We start from the raw sequence: 6,291 nt of genomic DNA, 5'->3' as shown, positions 1-6,291 counted from the left end.
TCTCTTATGCAAACTCAGTGATGCCCCAGGCCCAGGGCTCAGAGATCTAGAGCAGGGCTGTGCAAACAGTGGGTTCTGAGCCACCAATGGGTCAGGTACAGTTTGAGATGTGTTGCAGTTGCAGGCCCAGTGCGGCAGGGAAGCCCAGGGGTGTGGGTTGGAGAGTGAACCCACCTCACACTCATCCTGCAGCTACAGCTCCTGAGCCTGGCTCCTGCTCCGGGTGTTCACACAAGGGCCTGGCACCACTCAATGTCATCTTGGCCGACCCTCTGTCATCACGGAGGCCGGCTCGGACACAGTGGTGCTGTGATCCTATGAGCCTGGTTGCAAATTAACACCACTCACTCAAGTTTGGGGTAGCCAGGCCAAACCTCAGTGGCCCTGCGACATCATGCGCCAGGTCACAATGCCCGGAGTGGGGAACCAGGCTCAGCCCCAGGACAGGTGCCCGCTGCTGCAGGGTGGCTCACTCCCCAACCCCCCATCGCGGCCTCCCCTCTGCACCAGGCTGGGTTCCCCCACCCATGAATTTGGACCCTGTCACTAAAAAGATAAAATGCAGTTGGTGGGTCGCCTTAGTAAATAGATTAGGTGGTGCTCTCGGCTCCCTCTGCTGGAGAGAAGGGGACAAGCCAGCTGTGGCCAGCTTCAGTTAGAGTCCTAGGGTTACGGCCCGAAGGCCAGTCTGACCTGCATGGCACCAGCCACCAGCAAGGGTTTTTGGCCGTTAAAATCTGGTCGGCGGTGCAGCAGGGGCCCGGGGCTAAGGCAGGCTCTTGGCCTACCCTAGCTCCACGCAGCTCCTGGAAGCTGCCACCAGGTCTGTGCGGCCCCTAGGTGCTGGGGTGGCCAGGTACGCTCCCGCCCCTATTGCCGGCTCTGTAGCTCCCATTGGCCAGGGATCGCAACTAATGGGAGCTGCGGGGGTAGCGCCTGCAGCCTGGCAGCTGCTTCCTAGGAGCCACAGTGAGTGCTGCTGGGACCCAGCACCCCGAACCCCCTCCCACACCCAAATTCCCTCCCAGAGCCCACATCCCACACCCTCCCAACATCCCAAACCCCTGCCCCGGGAGGGGGGGGATGGAGCGAGTGGGGGCGGAGCCTCAGGGAAGGGGCAGGGGTGGGGCCTCAGCATGTGAGGTCACATGAGCGGGGGTGGGGGGACACACAATTCCAGAAGTACCAGAATGTCCGGGATTTGGGGATCCCGCGAGCGGCCACCCTCTCTACCCCGCAGCCAAAACGAGACCAAAGGATTCCAGCCCTCTGGATTATAATGTGATTTAGCCCACGGCCTATCTACTGGGTTCTGCTGCTCTGGCTGGAATTGGGTTAAGATTTGATGCATAAACGTGATGATAGATTATCATCAGTTCCGTGCTTGTGAAAGGACAGGGGAATTGTGCAGAATGTGCCCTGGCTGAGGGGCGACGTTGAGAGCTGGACTTTGGCTGGGTGACAAAGCTAAGGCTCAGGAGAAGGATGGGCGGGTTTGGTTGTGGTTTTACCTGCTTGGGGACAACATACCTTTTCTGGTGGAATCTGTGGGGCTGGGCTGGTATCGCCAGGGTAAAACTGAAAACCAGTAGGGTCAGCTGTGCTCTAACACGAGCTGAGCAGCCCGCGGTTTAAAGGTGCCTGTTCTGAATGCACATGTTGACTCAGAGTGTCTTGAAATGTGCTACGCCTCCATGGAGGGGGGGGGAAGGGGGGGGTTGGGAAGTGTAAGATCTGGGTTCATTTGAGCAAGTGGTTCTTTCTCTGAACAGGAGATGACCAGCAGAGGAGGGCCACTCTCGGATGCCCTTGGCTACCACTAAGACTAAGTCAACCAATAGGTGAGCTGGGTTCTGACTCTCCGGGAGCGGGACAGCTCTCATTGGGGACAAGAGGGTGGGTTGATTTGGGTTGTTCATTTTTTTTATACTGGGTTTTCATGGTTCTTTTGACCCCCAAATAAAAAGATCCTCTTGTTCCACGTCCCCAAAGCCTCTGAGCACTGGCGATGAGAGAAGTGGAGTACCACCTGCACAGGTGACCTGGAAGGACTGATTTATTTTAATCTCCCAGAGCCAGAAGTAGAAGTAGAATTGCAGCTCGAAGAGGGAGTGGGAGGGGTGGGGGGAAACTGATCGTTGTTTAATTTACTGTAGGACAGGACCCACAGACCCTGGCCCTTGCTGCTGCTGCTGGCACCTGCTGCAAGGGTTACTAATTAATCTTCATCAAATGTGCAGATAAGGACAGTAAATTATTTGCATAAAAATTCTAGGTTTCTGCATCTTCAGCCTTAACAGGGATGCCTTAAGCAAACCCCGTCTCTCCTCTGCCTCGGTGTCCCCGTCTGTAAAAGGAGGATACCACCTAGGGGCTTGTGTGTTGCAGAAGATGTTAATTATTAAGTATTATGCTTATAAACAATATTTTGGTAGGTTTGTTTGTCTGAATCGATTGTAAGCTGTGCTGGGCAGGGCCTTTATTCCAGAATCGTGCCCAGCACACTTGGCTGCACTGTAAATTCATTATAATTTGGGTGTGTTCTCTGGCAACTTCTGCCCATGCAATGCGTTGCTGAGCTATTGCTTATTGTTAGCTCGTTAGAGCAGCTCTAGAATTGTAAAACAAAGAATGTCAAAAGAGGAGAAAGAAAAATAAATTAGATCACATAATTGCAATAACAAGTAAACTGTTTTAATTTTCACCCTAATAATAATAATTCCCAGAAAAATAAGTTTGTTCAGCTGCAGTTAAGGTTGAATAAACATAACACTAATCTTTTTTGGGGGAAAACGCCTTATAACAATGTTGCAGTTTAAGACATAAAAAATACCAGTAACAACTACTAGCCTTTGGGAAGCCTGCAAATCCAAAGATAAAATGCCATTTAAAACAAATCCAGCTTAAAAGCATGGAATTCCAGTGGTTACAGCCCAGTCTCTGCCCTGTGTCACTGCCAGCCTCCCATTGCCCACCCTGCCGCTCCTTCAGACCTGCTTTGGAAGCTGTGACATGTTTGGATTAAGGATTTTCCCTGAATGGATTTTGGTTGAGCACATTTTCATGGACCTAATAAGGGCTCTGGGAATGGCCAACACCTGGCCCCAGAAAGGAGCTGGAAGTGACTTAATACAGGTTTTTGTTGTTGTTGTTGGGGTTTTTTTTTTTTCAATTTTTGCTATTTTTCCCCCCTCCAATTTACGTAAAGGGCACCACTACGCCCAGACGTTTGCAGGGATGCACAGGCCTTGTGGGTGCCCCTGCAGGACGCAGCATCCCAGCCCCAGCCCCCCATTACCCCAGCAAGCTATGCACAGCACTGTCCCTGCTCTCCGCTGGCTCTTTGCCTGTCTCCCTGCAGGGGCAAGGAGCAGAAATGCAGCTGCTGCCCCCTGCTGGCAGGGCTGTGAGCCACACTAGGGTGCAGGAGCAGCCGCTGCCACCATGGCTCTTCTCCCTACTTCTAGTGGTGGAGAAGGAAAGAGAGAGAGAAAGGAATGAAGGAAGCAAGCAAGCCCCTCCCCCATGAGGTTAGTGGCTCTTGCAGATGTGGATGGGTCATTTCTGGCTTGGGCCTGAGCTCCTCAAGGTGAGGCAGGGGCTTGTCCACACAGACAAGTGCAAACCCCCCACCCCTGGGCCCTGCCCCCAGATGCTCTGATTCCCGTTTGAGAAGCTCATTTCAGTGCAGCACAAACCTGCTCCTAGGCACCTTCTGCTAAACTGCAGTAAACCGCTTACCGCAGGATCCAAGCACCTCTCCCGGGTAGACAGGCTTCACCTCCCTGCCATTGGCACACTAGGCCCCTGCAGCCTAGGACACCTGTCCCATGTCCCCAGTTGGCTTGGGAGGTGCTGCTTCTTTTCAGCCCAGACACCAAGGAACTACTCTGGAGAACAAGCCCAGACTGGCAGAAGGAAGATGGCCTGTGCCCCCTGCTGGTCAGCAGAAAGGTTTCAATGTAAGTAGCAGACTTGCTGCTGGACTGTCATCAGATGTTATCAGTCTTAACAAAACGACCCAAGCCTTGGGTACAAGGCTCACTGAGCTTTGAATCTCACTGTCAGGAACTACAGTCTCACAGGAAGGGAGATGAGGCATCTGCTGTAACAGATGCAGGATCTGGACTTGAGCAATGAGCCCATGGAAAAGTGACATAAATTCACCAGAGGGGACCGTATAGCAAGTTTTGAAACAACTCTGTGGCAAGACAAGTGACATGGGTGTTAACTAGCAGATGTGCCAACCAGAAATGATAAATTCCAGATAGTTCCTTATAGCCAAGTCCATCCCTGCATGTTGCCACTCTGCTGTGTGTGTGAGACAAATCACTGTCTCTGTTATTTGACCACATACCAAATCATGGTGATCAGAATTTATGAAATAATAACGGAAAATAAATTGTGCAAAACCTTTCAAAGTTTATTTGAACAGGGCTTTAAAAATCAATCAACGTCAGGCTCCCGGCCTACTCCCTGGGCCAGCTGTTACATACTCACAGGAACAGAATCCTATTTCACTTACTTGGGTTTTTAATTTATGGTAAACAGAATTGTTGCCAGTTTGGATCATTTTCTTACATGGTCAGTAAGAACAAGACATCAGCTATCTGCATACGAGCAGGGAACCATGCCGAACTGAGGCACTGCTGGTGTGCAGTGAGTTTCCATGCTATTCAAAAAGTTTTAGCAATAATTTACTTTTATTTAGTCCATCCCACTTGCACCATTACTCCTCAGCTCAGTGGGAACCTGACAGAAACAGCACACGCTAGAATCTCTCCTGTGCCAGGCAGCAGGGAATGGAGCAGGGTTGGTTACAGCTCCTTGATTCTCAAGCTGCAATGCAGCTGGCCTCAGCACTAACATGTCCTGTTCTTGCCTATGCCAGCAAGTGCTACACAATGCCTGTGGAATTCATTGCCATGGGATGTTGTGACAACTGGGTTCAAAAAGAACTGAAGAAGTTCCTGGAGGGTAGGACCATCAATGGCTATTACCCAAGATGCTCAGGGACCTAACTCCATGCTCGGGGCAACCCTAAGCCTCCAACTGCCAGAAGGTGGGAGGGGACGACAGGGTGGATCTCTCCAGAATTGCTCTGTTCTGTCCACTGAGCAGTTTGCCCACACAGCCCCATCTCGCCCCAGTGCAGGGCACGAGGGTGTGCAGGGAGCATGCGTGGTCTGAACAGACATTGCTAAGGAAAATCTCTGCTCAGAGTTGAGTGGGGCACACGTGCACCTGAAGTGGGGTGCCCACAGGGACACTTCAGAGAAGCAGCCCTGGTACTGGCCACTGTTGTAGACAGGCTACTGGGCTAGATGGCCCATTGGTCTGAGCCAGTGTGGCTGTTCTTATCAGAGAACCGGTGTGGAGCAGTGCTGTGGCCCACCCCACTCTGCCCTCTTTCCCTCAACATGCTCCATACACTTGGCACAATACCCGACTTTCTGCCAGCTGAATCCATCCCCCTGCCAGGGGAACGCTCCACTGGCCAGGGACAGCTCGAATCGAGCACCTTGCATCGCTGTCCCTAAGTCTTTATGTCTCTTAAGCCTGTTACCCTTGTGACGTGCACTGTGGCCTTGCAGCCCTAGCAGTGAAATGCTCCTATCGGCAGCCATTGCAGCTGTCCTAGCAGGTATCATTTCATTAAAATGCGGGCATTCCCCTGACTGCAGAACAAGGACTGGGGGATTCTTGCAGCAATGCTGAGACATCAGCAAATCCGTCCCTCAGTTTGGGACACTTCCAGAAGAAATGGAGATGGCTTGTTACTCGCCTGCCTTCCCTCCAGCTTTTCCTTGTGCTTCCTGTGTCTACATTGTGAAAATAGCTAATCCACATTTTCTGTTGGCATTCTCCTGGCAGCTGTTTCACAATGGTTCCGTTATAGCCTCCCAGGCCTCTGAAGGGATTTCTTGGTGCCTTTCCTTTTCTCCTTCTAAAACTCCCGGAACCGTTGTCCATCTTGCCCTGTGACTCTGTAGGAACATGTGTGTACAGTGTGCATTTCCCATTCACTTTCCCACCAGCTGATTACCACACAGAAAGCTGCTAGACAAAGAGTTGTTCAATTACAAAAATATCCTGTTCTTACTCTCCGAGCCAGCTCTTCATGGTGGCTCCATTGACATCAGCGGCGTGGTGCTGATTACAGCAGAGAAAGGCTAAATCCTCACTGTGTAGACAAGTTCCCTGTGTGTGTCAGTTGAAATCATTACATGTGCAGCAAATACAGCCACAGCTGTTCATACTGCCATACCTGTGAAAGACAAACATGTTGCT

General features: G+C 51.4%; 2 long non-coding RNA genes across 3 annotated transcripts in view; one reads left to right on the top strand and one right to left on the bottom strand.

Moving 5' to 3' along the window:
* The first annotated feature begins 468 nt into the window (after nt 1-468).
* The window catches only part of LOC120387665, a 29,615-nt gene continuing 23,792 nt past the window's right edge, over nt 469-6,291 (top strand). The window contains exons 1-2 of one of the 2 annotated variants that reach the window (XR_005590286.1): nt 469-969; nt 1,773-1,841. This is a non-coding gene — a long non-coding RNA (uncharacterized LOC120387665). The remainder of the gene's footprint in view (nt 970-1,772; nt 1,842-6,291) is intronic. The other variant, XR_005590287.1, reaches the window with a different exon arrangement.
* On the bottom strand, nt 4,403-6,288 carry LOC120387666. The gene is made up of 2 exons (XR_005590288.1): nt 6,104-6,288; nt 4,403-5,987 (listed from the first exon to the last, which is right to left on the bottom strand). It is a non-coding gene; the product is annotated as an uncharacterized LOC120387666 (long non-coding RNA).

Source organism: Mauremys reevesii, linkage group 21 (assembly GCF_016161935.1).
Source record: "Mauremys reevesii isolate NIE-2019 linkage group 21, ASM1616193v1, whole genome shotgun sequence".
NCBI classification, from domain to species: domain Eukaryota; kingdom Metazoa; phylum Chordata; order Testudines; family Geoemydidae; genus Mauremys; species Mauremys reevesii.
The sequence above is the reverse complement of the archived record's forward strand: the minus strand, read 5'-3'. Positions and strand labels throughout refer to the sequence as shown.